Genomic DNA, 18,437 nt, shown 5'->3' with positions numbered 1-18,437 from the left:
ACTAAAACATTTTGAACATTGGCATGAATATCCTCCAATTCCAACATTTTACATCAAGATTTTTTTACCAATGCATTTATTAAAATTATCACATTTTCAAATCAAGTTGGTCGTCACAAAAATCTAAAATGTTATTGTCTACTCATAGAAGAAACTTCTAAACCAAGTAAGCAATATATTGACAGGCCATTTTACTCACCATTTTGGGGATCAATAAGAAATAAAACACAAAAAACTTGGTATTCCTGTACAAATTATAGTTGACAGAAATTTCCGACTATATATATATGCTCAGGGAAAGCTCCACAACATCAATCCATTTCGCAAAACCAGCCAAGTCACACACAAAATTGACTTAGTAGGCCTATCACAATGATTGATGTAATGAAGAAACCAAAATTAAAAGTCCCGCAACTGTGTGAAACACTCGTTACTGCAATTTTCTTAACCTGCCAAAGGGTACCAAAATAATTCTAAATCAGAGTATTGGCCCCGTTGAAACACTAAAGAAAGCATCACAGGTTAGAAGAGTCCCAGCTAGCATAAACAGCCCCAATAATTTTCTCATGCAGTGCAGCCCCAGAGCAAGCAACTATTCCCCGATCAAGAGCTTCTAGAAACAATCCTTTTGAAAAATCCAGAGGGTGCCCTCCTGCATCAGTTACCACACCGCCAGCCTCTTGCACGATAAGAACACCAGCAGCATGATTCCATATTTTCTCCTTGTACCCAGCTCTTGCAAACTTCATAAAGATCTCAGCATCTCCCCGAGCTATGGCTGCATATTTCACCATGCTATAAACACGAAGTGGTTTCTTTCTGCCATGAGAGCATAAAAAAAAATTTGTATAGTGGTTAAGGCTATCTCAGCATGGAGGTGAAGGCATTGAGAGAGATGAGTTTGAATTCAAATCTTACCGACTGACTAAAAGAAAGAAACTATTAGATTAAAAAATACCATTATGACTACAGAAATTAAGAAAACCAGCTATTTCCAGTTTCCAGTTATCTAAAGCTTTACATGTTACTTGGGTAATATATCAGTTATATTGTATCCAAAAAGGATCCTCACCAAGTAAATGTCGCAAAAAAAGCTAGGCGCGAGTGTATGATTACAAATTAAGGCCGAGAACAGATACTATTATGCTGTAAACTACTTTTATCTTCTTAATTCACTTTCTAGAACATGAATCTAAGACCAAAACTTCTCGTCTGTACTTCTTTTCCTGATAAATCTCTGCGGTAAAACTTCCAGTCACTCTATTAATTTCACCTTTTTTTGTTATATACATATATGTAAGTGTTTGTGGAGAGAGAGAGTGTGGAGAATATTCTTGCTTTCATACTAAAATAGTCTCTTGAATTTTACAAGGAACTGAGGGTAGAACAGAATGTTTACTTCCTTGATTCTATACTTTATTGGATTGCACTCCTCTGGGTAAATAAAATAAAACTGAAATACTTCTATGTATGTTAGTGTTGCTGTTTCCACCTCCCAGTACCTTTAACAGCGACCTATGACAATTTTGGTTCCACTTTTTAACAAAATTAAATTCAACCAACCAACTTTAACAGTCCGAGTAGAAGGCCTGAGACTTTAAATTTGTAAAAAGAGAGACCAATGCGAACATACCTAAGCCCAATACTTTCAGCAAGTCCAGAAGTGAAGGAGTGGTTTGAATTTGATTTCTCCATTGGTTCACAAAAAGTTGCCAGTGCTGGATCATTAATGGAAGAAATACGAACTGCTCTTGCAAAGTTTGGCCACTCAAGCTTCTTATCACCATAGATTAAAGGTTGCATCCATGTTTCTCCACTACCTCTCCTTGAGTAAATCATACATCCTTCTTCCCGAGAATCAATAGTTGATGATGACATTTTTGACATAGTTTGATAGTGTTGGTGATGGTAATTTAGCCATTCCTTCTTCATTGGGTAATTAGGGTACCCAAGAACTCCAATAACAACTTGTCCATCCTCAATCAAGGCTAAAGCCACAGCATATTGATCTCCACGCACAAATCCTAATGTTCCATCAACAGGGTCAAGGACCCAATGCCTTCCTTTAGGGCCCCCAGTTGAGCTGCATCAGCTGATGGCCTCGAGAACTTGAGGAGCCCCAAGGGCCTTGTCTGGACTTTTAAGGCCAAACTTGGGTGCTTCAGCCAAGCATTGGTTCACATGGCATACCACCGCTTCCAATAGATCTGCTAAATCAACCTTGGACAGAGTTCTGACATCTTCTTCAGCAACAATAGAAACATTAAGGCCACCAAAGAATTCTGACAGTGTCCAGCTAACTGTTGCTTGTACGCTCAAATCTGTCATGCAGAGAAACATTGAGAGAATTAGCGAAAAGAGCATGCAGTTCAATACACATGTACACAACATAAGAATTAACATGAGTAACCTGAGCTCTGAGCACATAACATAATTTTCCATCTAGAGATACTGAAACATTAAAAGTTCTAGGTTACATTACAAATACAAACAGTTCATATTGTCTCAATGTGTATTATTACCTGTTCTAACAAATTTCCAGTTAACAGTAACTAGTTTCCATGCTTACACGACCAGTTAAATGACCAAAATATATATATAGATGTCCTCCAAGGCAATATTTTTTAAAAGGAAATGCAAATTTTTAAAAGCAATTATATAATATATCCTCTACTGTTTTAATATGTGGAGAGGAATTTTGGATTATAGAACTCTCTTGAAAGAAGTTTAATACAACAAGCAGATTTAGTTGATCATAAAGTTTCTCAATCAGTTTATTTGAACGGTGGATGTCAACTTTGATTAATTAATTAATTAATTATTATTATTATTATAATTTTTTTTAAAAAAAAAAAAAACCCTAATCCATGTATACTTGTTGAGATTAACCTCCACATGGTTTACATTTGTCTTGTAGTCATTAATATTTTCAGGGCTGCAATAGTGCAATCCTTCTAATTTAGTGGGATTGCAATGGGTCATTCAACAGCAGCACTTCCAAATAAGTGCAGGTATGTTGGCAATATAATCCCTAAGAAGCATGTCAAATCCAAATATTTGAAATCTTGAATACTGTTTTACATGTGGCCGGCAAAGAGTCTAGTGATATCTCCTGTACCTTAAAATGTGGCCGGCAAAGGTTCAAGTCTCCTTAAGGCAAATGGCTTTGTGAGTTTACCGCTGATGAGTAAAAAATAAAAAGAAAAAGAAAAAAGAAAAAAGATTGTTTACGCCCCAATACAAAAGCGACATGTGGCGAATTCCGGCAGAACTTGCCACAACAAGAATTAATGTGCACAGCCATTGGAAGTGTAACAAGTGGCTGCCCAAAATGAGTAAATAACCAACAGCAAAGCCCAGGAAGAAAATAAAATCTTGAAGCTATGGAGCAATGGCTCCCTAAAATCATGTAAAGTAATTTCAACCAAAAAAAAAAAAAGCATGCAGAAAATGAAGGAGCCAATTTAGAGAGTTTTCTAGACAAGTTATGATGCAGTGGCAACATAGCAGCCTTATCATTATTTTTCTTAGTTGGTACTCACACACACATGTCTTTACTGAGACTTAAACCCTTGATCTCTCTTTGGGAAGTAGGAGCTGATATTACTAGGCCACTAGCTTGTTGGTCATGGCAGCCTTATCATTTCCATGTGGATACTTAAGTGGCTAATTGGAAGATCAAGAGATGACTTAAAAAATTACTTGTTTTCCCTGAACCACTTCTATGTACTTTAATTTTCTTGGTATTTTGGGTCTCGTAAGTTTTGTTTAATTCAAAAATTTCAACCTAGCTTGAGTCTTGTGTGAAAGTTGGGAAAAATGAGAGAAGGGAAAAAAATTGAACTTTGATTCAAAAATGAAAATTTGACCATGTTTTTTAAGGAAATTAAACGAGAGTTTAAAGAGTAACAAAGAGAAGAAATACAAAATTTAAGACATAATTTTAGAAAAAAAAAAAAAAATAGGTGGGGGTGGGGGGGGGGGGGGGGGGATTATATGAATTTTTTACCCCCCGGACATACACTGGCTCCATCCCTGTATGTGAAGGCAAAAATCAGATTTTGATAATGAAATTATAGAGCTTTGCTCTTCGTTTATCCAACTCATTTCTTGGTTGTGACTTCTTGTTCGATATTCTTCTTCTTGCCTCTTTATCCATCCGCATCATTTGGTATTAGAGCTTGTATGCTCTCGGGCCAACTTCCATTGTTCTTGTTTCATAGTGGCTAGGAGAGGTAGTGGAAGAAATGGTAACCGTATGATGGGAGATTTGAGAGATGAAAGAGATGAAGAACTCCAAGCATTTTGAAGACAATTTGAGCAACTTACCTTGTGGCTTGAACGCGAAGAAGCTCATATCGAGCGTGGTATATCAAGTCGTGGGTCTTCTAGTGACGAGTCTTATGATCAGAACCCTTTTGCGAATCGTGTGGAGCCATGGTTGGGAAGGTTCTATCATGATTCCGACAATGTGGAAATTGATTTACCGGAGTTCCATGGTCGTCTTCAGCCTGACGAGTTTCTTGATTGACTTAGTGCCATTGAGAAATTCTTTGGTAACAAAGAAACACCTGAGAATCAAAAGGTGAAGCTTATAGCAACAAGGTTTTGAGGTTATGCTTCGGCAATGATGGAACAAAGTTGAAGAGAGGAGGATTTGCAAGGGAAAGCCTAAAATTACTTTTTGGAAGAAAATGAAATCTAGTCTTAAGGAGAAATTTCCACCTTTGGATTTTTCACAAATTTATTATTATTAGTATTATTATTATTATTATTATTTTCACTTTAACAACCTTCGCTAAGATTCAAAAAGTTTGCTAGATTACGCCGAAGAGTTTTCCAAACTCATGGCCCAAAATGTTATTCAAGAAACCGAAGAACAACTTGTTTCAAGATTTATTGGTGGGTTAAAAATTCCAATTCATGATGAAGTAGAAATCCATCCAGTATGGAGGGCTAATGATGCTTATCAATTAGCTTTGAAAGTTGAGGCTAAACTTGCTCGTAGTTGTGTTACAAAGTTTGTGGATGTTCATAGCCTTTATCCTCCAAAATTTAAGAAGTATTTTTGAAAAGATTGATTTATTTTGTTTTGACTTCTTAAATTAGACAAGTATTTTGTAACATCCCAAAATAGAAATATGGACAACTAATATGAAATGGAGGCCTAGGGAGTACTAAACAGGGGAATTTATTTAAGGTCCAAAACAATTATGCTATATTTGGCGACACTAAATAAGCACATTGAATTCGGAATTGAAAAAAATTTAATACAAAATTTAAATTAAACTTACTCCAATCAAAATCAAAAGCAGTCAGTTACATTACATGCACCTATATCTCTCACCAACATTTTTACATAAATTACACTAACCTCTCCTGAGGTTTGGGCAAATCTCACACAAGTGGAGCGTTTAAAATTTATTACTTTGACCTCCCTTGAGGTTTGAATGTATACTCAACAACCTCCCCTCTCCATCAAAACTTGTAAAAAAATTTCATAAAATGACCAAGTTGCCCTTACACATATTTTTATTTATTTACAAGATTTTTTTTAAAGAGAGAGTAACTACGGTGGAGAGGAGAAAAAAAGTAATAAGAGAGATTAGATAGAAAATTGATTTTTTTTAGATTTTAGATTATATTTTGTATTATAAAAATATATTACATACATAAGGGTATAATTGACTTATTTAAAGTCTTAAGGAAGGTCAAAGTAATAAACCTTAAACGCTCCACCTATATGAAATTTGCCCAAGCATCAAGTAAGTATAATTTAGCCAAAAAAAAAAAAAAAAAACATATACGAGAACATTTCATCTTAATCAATAATCTACTATTTCTTCGTCAAATACATAAAGTATTAACAATTAATCATCGATCAACTATTTATTAGTAGCAAATTGCAAGTAATATGCATAATGTTACATAGGAGACATACTTATCATCATTAGTTGTCAATACAAATTTTTTTAGGAAATTCACAAACAACCCTCTAGCATATAGCCACAATTATAAAGTTTACAGTTCCCTTCAATATCCAAATGGAAATGAATTTAACCTCACACTCCTTCAAGAAATCTCAAATCACCTCCAAATAAACCTTAAGCATTTATGCCATTCAAAGTTTGTTCACAAATTGGTTGCATTAAGTTGTCTAATTTCACAAAAGAAAAACAGAATTACAAAAAATATAATCTACACTTTTGTGTTGGAAGCTGCATGTGCTTTTATCAAAAGCTTAAGGCTCCGTTTGGTTAGATGGAAATAGCAAGAAAAGAAATGAAATGAAAAATGAAAAGAAAAGTGAAGTGAATGAAAAGAAAATTGATTTTCTTGTATATGTATTTGGTTAAGATAAAAATTTATCAAGAAAATTGTAGAAAATACATGTTATAATTTAGATACCTAAATCGTCCTTATTTTATAAAAATGGTAAAATAATAAAAAAATTAATTAGTAGTATGTATATATATATATAAAAAAAAAATCATGGAGTTTTCAATTTATTTAAACTTTGTAAAAAACTATTTATTTCATTCACATATGTTAGAAAGCAACTAAAAATGAAAGTCAAGTTAATTAAAACCCCATCAATGATAAAATTTTTGTTGGACAGCAATTTTTAGAAATGCAGTAAAAAAAATAAAATAAAGTTGTTCTCTAAAATAATATTGTTGGATAAAAAGTGAACACCAAATAAAAAGATGTTGCTTTCACGTGAAAATAAAATTTCATCATGTTTTATGGAGGAAACATTTTGAGGAAAATAAAGGGTTACGAGAATCTTAATTTTTTAGAACTTTTTATTTTCTATCTAACCAAATTCTTATAAAGTTTCAAAATCTTCTATTTCCTTTCTTTTCTTGTTGATTCTATCTAACCAAACGAAACCTAATTGATAAAAAGCAAGGACCCAATGCATGTCCTCTCAGGTTTCCAAATTCCTTTTCCCATCCATACAGTACATTCCACTAGGAAGCATCCTAGTTGTTGATGGAATTACTTGCAACGTACAACTAGCCCATCATAATACTATGTAAATAGAGCACCTCTTTGTAAATTTAAAACCTTGTTCAACACAATACTCAAACAACATTTAATTTAATTCAATTTCTTTTATCTTTTACATTTAAGCAATGTCCTTTCAATATATTTAATTTAATCCTACACTTTCCATACATAATTTCCAGGACCTTTTTTTTTTCAAAGTCTAGCACTTTCAATTCCTTTCTTTTTAGCCATAAGAAAAGTCCTTCATCAAAGGTAAAAATAAACTTTAGAGTTGGTCATTCTAGGCATCTTCTCAGGATCTTACAATTTTCCTTCTGAAATATTATTTGGATACTTTAACCTGGAACTTCTAAGTTCTCGGAACTCCCAATCAGTTCCATTGGAACCGGGCGGGAGCCAAGATTTTAGTTTAGGGGGGCACAATGTTAAAAAAAAAAAAAAAAATTATTTAAAGGAGTTGAAAAAAAAAAAGAAAAAGAAAAGTAAAGTAAGAAAAATGACAACTTAAAAAGGAAACAATTAAAATTTAATTTACAAGGAAAATTTAACTTTTTTTTAAGGAATTTGAAGAGTTAATTAGGAAAAAAAATAAGAAATGATTTTAAAAACTAATAATTTCAGAAGGGCATTATATAAAGAATTCTATATATACACATAAAATTTAAAAAAATTTCTATATGTATAGTGGGCGAGGCAAGCCAGATGGGGCAAGTGCCCCTGGCATATACTGGCTCCGCCCTTGATTGGAACTGAGAATTTTCATAGCCCAAACAAAGATTGCTTTATACACCATTATGCTAGGGGTTCGGTTGCATGAAATTAGTGTCATGAAATTGAAATCCGACATAAATTAGTTCAAACTTTAAACTATTTTTCTTTTTTAATAAAGTTCTATATTATTCTTACGTGGAACAATATACATACATATATATATATATATATATATATATATATATATATTTGAATATTTCTTAATTAATAATACCATGTTTTCTGATTATCGTGAAGATTACCTTCTTAAAACATATCGAAATAACTGCCAACTCCTTTTCTCGTCATGAAATACATTTTTCAAAATAGCCGCCATTTGGAATTGCTAGTTACTAACAGATTTATGCCAAGAGAATGATCTTTACTGCAACAAACAAAAAAACGATTTTGAAGTAGTCAAATATTGAAACCTTGATTACACCGTAACTCATTTAAAAAAATACTGTTTTTACTTTACTGCATTGAATTTATAAAAACTTAACGTACCATCATCATATCTGTGTAGACCTACATGCTACGAGTAAAATTGGTAATTCATTCACTAATCACTATCAATATAATTTTAAAGCATGGTCCTTATACATCATCACTAGGGGTTTGAGTCACATAGCTAGCACTCTGAAATCACTTTAAAATCCCAACACCACCACCAACCAATCTCAACTATCCAGAAAAAATTGGAAGTAAAAATTTATTTTAGGCCATGCTAAATAATAATACAATTTTCATAATCAACAAAAATAGTCTCGGTTCTTACCAAGTTGAAAAGGGGCATGGCTCTCTAGCAATAAGGCACAAATTCTCCCTTGATGAACCTAATTAAAGGATATACAATCTAATTACAATCTCTATTTTAGAGCACTCCTTCAAATATTACATTACATCTCTTAATAAATTTCTCGATTATTACTAAGTTGAACAATTTCTATTTTTTCTTTTTAATATCTCTTAATTAATGTCGTTTTTTTGTTTATTCTTTGGACGTATGAAAATTACTGCCAACTCCATTCCGCAGGATGAAACACATTTTTAAATATGGCTTTCACCATTTGTAATGGGTGGTTACTGGTAGATTTTTGCCAAGAGAATGATCTGCGACAAAGAATGGAAACATTACTATCTTCTCCTCCGACAAACAAACAAACACATCTGGAAGGAGTCAAATATAGAGTGTGTTTCTTATCATCATAAGACAAGAAAATAGACAATTTCTTTCTTTTCCTCGCTAAATGAGAATGACCGTACATGGGAAGTATCAATGCCAAAATATCAAGATGTTCAAATTATTTTAAACCATTATAAAGACGAGAATAAAGGCAAACTCCTAGTGTGCCTCAGAAATCACAGTTTCATTACTGCAAAAAATAAAAATAAACACCCTATGAAACGTAAAGCAAACCCAAAACTTATTGTTTCTCTGCTAATTCCCGATATCGATCTCCATCATTCAAGCAAAGCTATGTATAGAGCCTGGTGTGTGCTTGCCAATTGATGCCATGTATCTTGAATTGTTATCTCTATTTGGACATGGTAAAAAAAAAAAAAAAAAAGGCGCTTCACATTGTAAAAATAGAAAAGGAGAGAGGGAAAAAGAAAACATCATACAAGAAATTTAAAATTAAACTTAAAAATGCCTTTATGTAGGAAGGGAATGAGATATAAACTTTGTCGAGATGTATGCATTTAGTTACATACTTACACTATAAACACATACAAACACACATAGCTATACACACATATGTAATTCAGTCATGTTTCTATTTACCATTGCATGCCTTCATTATCTTTGCCTTCATTATCTTCACTAATCCCTCAAATTAACTACAATGCTTTAGCTACATATAGATAAGTTGACAGTCTGAGGTTGACACTCATTATTACAAATAATGGTAACTGTCATTTTAATTACACTAAATTATGAACTAATTAACACATACAACAATAACATATTGATTACTTCATTTTTTTTCTCTACCAAAAGAGAAGCTAGATGTATTTCTTTTGATAACTAGCTAATATATAACACAACAATCATAACACAAGAATTAACTTAGAAATGGTATAGAAGTTAGAAAATAGAGATGATTTGATTTACCTCTTTACAATTTCTTTTTCCTCTTTCCTTTTACTTGAGGTGTACTAATGGGCAAAACCAAACTATCCATGTATAAAACCACTCTTGAACTCCATTGTTTTTTTAGCCCAATACTCCTGCACCTTTTTTCTTTAGGATTATAGATGACTAAACTATCAAGATTTCTCATCATCACAACTTCACCTATCTTAGTAGCACACAACAGCGTTAAGTAATCTAAGTGTCTCGTTGTTTAAACCGAACGTGGGATGACAATGAACTTGGTCCAAGAATTGTTCTCACCATATTGCTTCATAGTCCACACCCCAACATGTTTATTATCAATGGAATTACAAAATAAACTAAGGCATCCTCTCATAACCGTCAAACTAAATATATCACCTTCTTTTATATATTTTGGTGGTGGTATCTCCTTGAACCTCTCATCCACCATATCATAGTAAACAATCACATATGTTTTAGTGAAGTCATACACATATTCGAATATATGGGTGTTTGAATTGTATAAAGAGGAACGAGAATAAGGCGGTAGAGTATAGGGTGTTCTGACTGTATCCATTCTAAAATCTTGGGATGGGTGAATAAAAGCTGGGTAATTACCATTGTCATCACCATCTGATGTTGAACTAGAAGAATCGGAAGAGAGGTATCGCCTCACCTTGGCATTTCTTAGTAGTGTAAAAGCAATCCAGTGTGACACACCATTCACAGTGATCGTAGCACCGCGAAAACCCAAGTAAGGGAATTTCCTAGGCTTGGTCCAACATTGAGCTTTGAAACTAAAAACCAAAAAAAAAAAAAAAAATCATCTGGTCGAAAAAATTAGCTTTAGACATAAATACCACCTTGTAATTGCTGATGCAAAAATCTGCACGGAACGAAGTCAAAGATGTTTCTTACAAGATAAGATAGAAGTGACAACCGGCATTGTGCCGGTCGGGTGCACTTTGACGGTCAAGTTAGTACTTGATAGTTGAATATCCGATAAAGAATTAAATATGGGATTTATCGTATACCTTTTTAGGTTAACTGGTGACTTCTTTTATAGAAGCATTAACGGTAGTAGTCTTCTATCATGAAACAAATTTACTTTCCTTATCTATTATGGATTTAAGAGTCATTGGAGAGGGTAATAGTTGTTATTTCTATCTCATTAAATTTATCAATACCCTTTAAGTCTCCATGTCACTTGGAATTCTTATCTAGTCGAATATTCTATATTAGTAGCCTCCCATTCCTGAAATCTTGCTTGTCAAGCGTCGAGAATGCCAAGTCCTTCCAAGCTAAGCATGCTTGATGATTACTTTCTTGCCCTTTTTAATAAGGGAAGTAGATTTGCTCGAGCATTGTGAGCTCACCCTTTAATAAGGGAGTAGTTAACCTTTCGTCTCTTTACCGAGGGAAGAAGATGAAGTTGACCCTTCGTTCCTTTATAGGGGAAGAGGTGTAATCTGAAGGAGGGTGACCCTTTAATACGAGAGGTAGTCGTCTCGTCTCTCTGGTAAATGAAGGAAGCTTTAATTATCTCACCCTTCTGTGTAGAGGGAGTACTCGGATACTTGTCCCTTTAATAAGAGAAGAATGTGTTGTTGGCCCTTGGTCCCTTTAATAAGAAAACATTTAATAAGGTGTAGTCGACCTCTCGTCCCTTTAATAAGGGAAGTAGATTAATACGAGTTTCACTCAGCTCGTTTTTTTAATAAGATAAGTAGATTAATACGAGCTTCACTCAGCTCACCCTTTAACAAGGGAAGTAGATTACTATGAGCTTCACCCAGCTCACCTTTTAACAAGGGAAGTAGATTACTATAAGCTTCACCCAGCTCACCCTTTAACAAGGGAAGTAGAGTACTATGAGTTGCACCCAGCTCACCCTTTAACAAGGGAAGTAGATTAGTATGATCTTTACCCAGCTCACCCTTTAACAAGGGAAGTAGAGTACTATAAGCTGCACCCAGCTCACCCTTTAACAAGGGACGATAATTACAAGCTTTACTCAGCTCAAGCCCTTATAGTATGGGGCACTTTGATTTTGACCCCTTTTAATATGGGGGACGTAGTAATCTTGAGAGGTTTTAGTCAGCTTGTTGATCACCACCTTTGATAAGGGGGTTCGTAGTTACACGTTATCTTGAAAAACTTTATGACAGGAATAAAAATTTCAAGCTTCCCAAAAAAGATCTTAATAATCTCCAAAATTATGATTTTAGGATAAATTTTGATTTTAGGATGATGAGCACTAAAAAGTGTGTATTTAAACCCCTTAAGCTTAGGTATTCTAGAACCTTTATCTATCTTATTTTACCATTTTGTACTAATTTCGTGTTATTTCTATTTTCAGGTACTTATCCCCAAAACAAGCAAACTCAACCAAATAAGAGCATAATTGAAGCAATTCTGGGATGAATAAAAGAAAGGAGCAAAGTATAGCAAAAGGAAACAAATGGTGGAATTTTAGCAACTTTGATCGATCTCAAGAAAAGTTCGATCGATCCAACTTTCATAGATCTCAGCACTTCAAGATGGATCTGAGCCATGTTTGTCCCTGTTCAAAGATCTCAAAAGTTTGATCGATCCAACTTCCTTCTCTGATCGATCAAACATTCTTGTTCTTATTCAAATGATTGATCTTATCCAGTTGTACCACCCTACCAACCACTTTTATCCTTTTCCCAAAAATATCTTCAAAATATCTCAGATTTGTTTTTTCCAAAAAGGAGCCACTATTGAGCATCGATCCAGCCTAAGTTCGATAGATCTCAGCCATATTCGATCGATCCAAGTCCAAGGTTCGATCGATTGAACTTCCTCCAGTGCGAAAAAGTTAAATTTCCAGCTCACAAAAAGTTGTCCTTTATCCAATCATTGGGGAATATTTGCTGTACGACCCCAGCTCATTTTGGGTGTCATTTAACCTACCTATATAAGGATAAGGATTACTTTTTACATCATATCATATCATACCTTGTAGAACTCTTAGTGAGGAAGAAAAGAGGAGAAGGAGGCTAGAGACACCATTGGAGACTCTTTATCAACCAAGGAGCAGATTTCTTCCATGGAGCTTGCCCTTGAGGGTTGGAGGACATCATCCATGAGTGGCTAGACATCCTCTTGGGGCTAGAGTTAGCCCTAAGCATGCTTTCTACTTCTTGATTTATGTATTTTGAGGGGATTTGTATTGTGATTCATGTCTTGACACTTATATATATATAGATCTTGTTTCTTCAATGATTTATGTGGTTTAATACTTCTAATTGATTATTTCATTCTATCCATATGTCTATGTATGCTAGAATAGATGTTCCTGTGTTTGTCTCTATTTCTTATGTTATTGATGCATGTCTATGTGTGTTGATGCTATAGATCTAGAGAATGTCAAGACATAGGGCTTAATGTCATGTTCTTGTGGTTTATTTGATGGTTCATACTCATTGCTTGATGGATTGTACTTCTCCTTTAGTTTAATTAGCTTAATTTCATGTCATTAGCTTAGTTGTAGTGTAGTTGTTAAATGGGAGGACAATCTATGCTTGTTGTTGATGTTCCATACTTATGAAAGCAAGTAACATGTATCTCTAACCTTATGATGTGTTTGGATTATGAGCTTAAAGAAAGGATTAATGGCTTAATTTGATATGTGTGCTATCCACCATGTTGTTTATACAATATATGCTTAATTTGCCATCCATGCTTATTAAAACAACCGCACACGCACATTTTGTTGCAATACATATTCTTTCCCTCATTAATCATTCATTAAAGGTGTAGAAAAGTTATGCTTAGTGGTGATCTCTAAACCCCAAGATCTCTCTCTCTCTTTTATTCTCTCCATTGCACTATTGTTTACTTTAGTTTAATTTAACCAACCAACCACTATTTTGATCACTCGACCTACTAACCCTAATTTTGATTCCTCAACCTAGTACGACACCTCAATCTCTTGGGACGATCCCTTCTCACTCATACTACATAGTATAGGTGTTAAGCGGTTTATAATTTAAATTATGGTGCCCACTTGACACTAATTTCCAAACTCAAAGTTTTATGCACTATTTTGTGCACCGCCCGAGAAGACACCATAGGATATGACAATAATTAAGTCAGGTATCCAACCCAATTATAACAGTCACAACTAAATTGCTTTAATTCATAAGAAACCCCACGACTTTATTTATTTTGCCAGTTTCAAAGTATATTGAGTTTAAACTTTTGAATATAGGCTCCATATAAATAGAATAGTGACACTAAAAAGTACTTGCAATTATTAATCTTGTAGTGTCAATGGAAAGAATGATAGATATTTCACAAACAATTCAAAATTCAAATCTCTTTCTCATAAATAAAATATAGTTTCCAAATAGTCAGATGATTATAGCACATATGAACTAGATTTATCTAAATTCACGTAGGGTGTTCAGTTTCCAACCTTCCATCTTTTAGTTTTACTACTTATTGCAAGACAGTAGATACAAAAACCTTAAAGTGGAAGTACCTTGAATTTGAGTTAAAATTGGATATTCAGTTATGCTTTAGCACATAAATCATACTTCAGCACTTCTCGCGAAGAAGTCTTGCCCTCGAGAAAAATAGCAATAACTTGAAATATTCACTATCACAGGTTCAGGCATGTATTAGTATCATCTAGAGCCAAGTCTGTAGTGGCACTGCACAAGTGTATATGTAATGTTGGTGTCTATAAAATTCACTATTCCAGTAACACATATGTCCATTGAAGAATTAAAAGTTGCTTCTGTCTTGTCACTACGAAGACTAAAGAAGAATATCTGATTTCTATCGGTTCAGCTCCACTCCATGTGGAATAAAAAAAAAAATTGATGTTGAGCTTTTGGGCCGGATCTTTAATGGAGTTTCAGTACGGTTCAAACAGCTTTCGGTTCAAAGATTACTGGAACTGTTAGATCTATGAAACTTTAGTTGACCAAATAATTCCAGTTGTTTGATAGAATGGAGAATACAAGACACAATATCAGACCTTGGATCTTAGATCATTGCTGCCATTTTGTTAGTCATGTTTGACTCTAAAAATTAGTTTGATCAGAATGCATGGTTGACCATAACATATTAGAAGCTCTTGTATCAAGGATAGAATAGCATGAACAATACGGAGAAATAAACATAACTTGCAATTTATTGAATGTTCTGACAATGGAACCACTTTGCAAGTACAATATATGTGACAACGACATATAAAAATAATGAGTTGTACGACAATTTATTAGCTTCGGCCTTTAGATTATTAATCAATTCAATTGGCAAGTCATTAACTATTTTGTTGCATTAATCAATAAATTATGGAATGTTGATTTATCAACCTTCTTTATAGAGAAAATAAGAAAAAACTAATTATGAAGTTTAATGGGAGTTTTGTACAAAAGAAAAAAATAAATAATGGCTTTTTGGTCAAAGACTAAAGATTATAGATACTTCTACTGTAATTTCAGGGATGGTAGTGAATTGACACTAATCCGATTAGTGGATCAAGTCGTAACTGAATCAAGTTTTGGTTAGTCGATCACCATATATAAATAATACATGGATCAATGAAATAGAAAAAAATAAAATAAAAATTAGAGGATTCCCTGTTAATGATTGTTGAACGAAATCCACTCAACTCCGGGTGGATTTTGGGAGGATGACTATCATCAAACATCGTGTTCCACAGACGACGCCAATTGTTGATGTAAAAATCTGTAATACCCCTAATTTTAAAAGGATAATTCTGGCATTTTGTTTAAATTATTTAATTGCAATTGTTGTTAGTTTAATTGATTTCTTGCCTATTTCTTTTTATTTAAATTACTTGTGGATTTGGTTATTTAAATTTTATTGTGGTTTAATTATTTTTGTGTTTATGTGGAATTGTATTGTGTTGTAATTATTTATGTGCTTATGTGGCTTTGTAAATTAAATGTAATTTAATTGTTTAATTATTAGGGTTTTGTGTTATACATCGTGTCTAGGTTTTGAGCCAACTTGTAGTTGGTTTAGGATTTAACTTAGGGTTTCAAGTAAAGTCTATAAATATATAAACATACGTCTGCCAAGGGTTGTTAACCCTATTCACGTAACAGAGTCATACAGAGAGTTGTGAGGGCAGAGAAACAGAGAGGGAGTTTGAGTAATAAACAGAGAGGCTTAAGGTGGAAGGAGTGGAGTGCTTCTGGGTTGAACCAAGAGCACCGAAGGAGTGGAACGATAGTTTAGGATGTTGTCGGAAACTTTAGAGATGGTGGATTACAGTTTCAAAATCTAAAACTGCAGGCAAGTCTCTGTTCTTCTCTTTCCCGCTAATTCGTGTTCTGTGCATGCCTAGTTAAGACTCCAGGGATTAATCAAAGATTAAAATAGATGAAACGAATGTTATAAATCATCTTATATGTATGTTTAATTAGTTTTTAGTTCCATTGAATTAATCTGTTTTAATGTTGCTTAAAAGTTTTAAATGAGATCTTGTTGCCGATTGTTTTAAATCTTGTGTTAAATTCTTGTTGTGAATATATATATTTGTGCTTGAGGATTAGTCTGAGACATTAAACGAACCCTAGAATAAGTTATTAACACAGTATTTAATTTCACCAAATTAATCTGTTGTGGGTTGCTTAAAAATTTCAGACTAAGGTTCTGTGATCGTTGCTTCTAAAACTATGTTCCATGCATGTTATCATTGAATATCAGTGGTTTAATATGTACCTAGGACTGAGTTTGAACCTAGAACAAATATTTAACAACACCACAGAGGCTCCGTTAATTACCAGAGTTGGAGAAGAAGACACAGAAATGGATGACGGCGCCTAAGGGAGCAAGAGCAGGTTCCAAGAATGGATAGAGCGAGCTCTAAAACCCTTAGATCTGGCTCTTGGTGGACTAGAGTAGGCTCTAAAGAGTCTAGAGCCACCTCTAGATGGAAAAGAGCAGGCTCCTATTTTTCTAGAGCCTGCTCTCTTTTAAAACGCACTGAAATTGAGTTTTAGGGACTTTTTGGCTGAAATTAGATTTTCTAAAATTATTTAAAAGCTACTGGATGTTGTAATTTAATGTTTAAGACTTATAAAAATGTTGGGAAGCATGATTACAAGTAGGAATTGAGAACGGAATTAATCTAAGATTAAACAGTGAACCCGTGGGTGGATGATTTGAAAATTAATTTCTATTGTCTACTATTTTTAGAATTTTATTTCTCTGCAAAATCTTAAATTGTGAGAAATGTTTTTAGCTGTGATATAAGCATATAGTAGTTAAATATGTGTATGCTTGGTTGGAATTAACTGATGTTTAAAATCTGCCATACAATGCATCAGTTATGGTATTATATGGAGAAGTAAATTGTATAATCTTAATTTATCAATTTAAGGGACTGGAACTGGGATTCTAAAATTGTTATTGGATGCATAATTTAGTTATACACATGTTAAACTGTATTTATGCAAATTTTGGAGTATGGTTGATTAGTATCTAATACTGTTTTCGTCAACTATGTTAACTGGAGGAGTTAAATGTACAGTCTTTTCATTTATATAAAGAACTATAATGAGATATCTAAATGTTATATTGGATGCATAAATTGGTTGTATACATGCTAAACTATATTTATGCTTATTCTGGGATGTGGTTAATAAATAATTATACTGTGTTATTAACTACGTAAATTGGAGGACGGTATGCACCGGTATGGGACGATGACATAGTAGGTATGGATTAGTTCAAGCACTAAACCTTACCTAATTTGGAATGAGTTGGATTAACCATAACAAGGTTAAGTCCTACTTATATGGATATATATGAACCGGTATGGGACGGTGTCATATTAGGGATGGCTTAGTTCAAAACACTAAGACCTACCTATATTGGGAATGGATTATTTCAAAACACTAAGTCCTACCTAATTTGGATTAAGATATGGATTAACCATAAAGGTTAAGTCCATCACCTACCTGTGTCATGTCAATCAAATAAATTGAATGACCTATTATGGTTTTAGGATGGATTTGTTATACATATATCAGACTACTATACAGATGGATGATATTTTGTATTAGAAGTACGGACTTTATATATTTATTATATATGCCATGGTATGAGCTTGAGTCTCAAGACCATAGTTGGGGTGCGTATATCGCCTAGAGTGGATAACTGGACATAGATGTTGTTCCCTGGTAGGTCTAGGTACTCATGCCCACCTTAGGGTGCGTTTTTGAATGTTGCCTTCTATTCAGGTTGAGACAGACCTATTGGACTAGCGAGCGTTCTATAGTGTGTACTATATATACATATATGGACTACTCTAGATATTATTGAGTCTTTTTAGGATGTATCTACGTATCAGATTACTGTTTGGACCGTAGTAGATTAGGACTTGCATGTGGGCCTGACCCACTCCTTTATTTTTCAGGTGTTCGTCAGTTCCAGGGTTAGAGCTTGGATGTGCAGAGCAGATATAGATATTAATTCTTCCAACTACGTAGGAATCTTCTCTATGTTAGCTTTTGTTTTTATTTCAGTTTCAGTTTAAGTTTGAGAATTCTTAATAAGGGGTCCA

At 33.7% G+C, this 18,437-nt stretch overlaps 1 pseudogene; it reads right to left on the bottom strand.

Annotated features, from left to right (window-relative positions):
- Positions 1-515: 515 nt before the first annotated feature.
- The window catches only part of LOC132305227 (PAP-specific phosphatase HAL2-like), a 29,581-nt pseudogene continuing 11,659 nt past the window's right edge, over positions 516-18,437 (bottom strand).

This window comes from Cornus florida, unplaced genomic scaffold (genome assembly GCF_030987335.1).
Source record: "Cornus florida cultivar Cherokee Brave unplaced genomic scaffold, ASM3098733v1 CherokeeBrave_3.0.0_Hap2_Chr04, whole genome shotgun sequence".
NCBI lineage: Eukaryota > Viridiplantae > Streptophyta > Magnoliopsida > Cornales > Cornaceae > Cornus > Cornus florida.
Note: the sequence above shows the minus strand (reverse complement) of the source record. Positions and strands in the feature narration are given on the sequence as shown.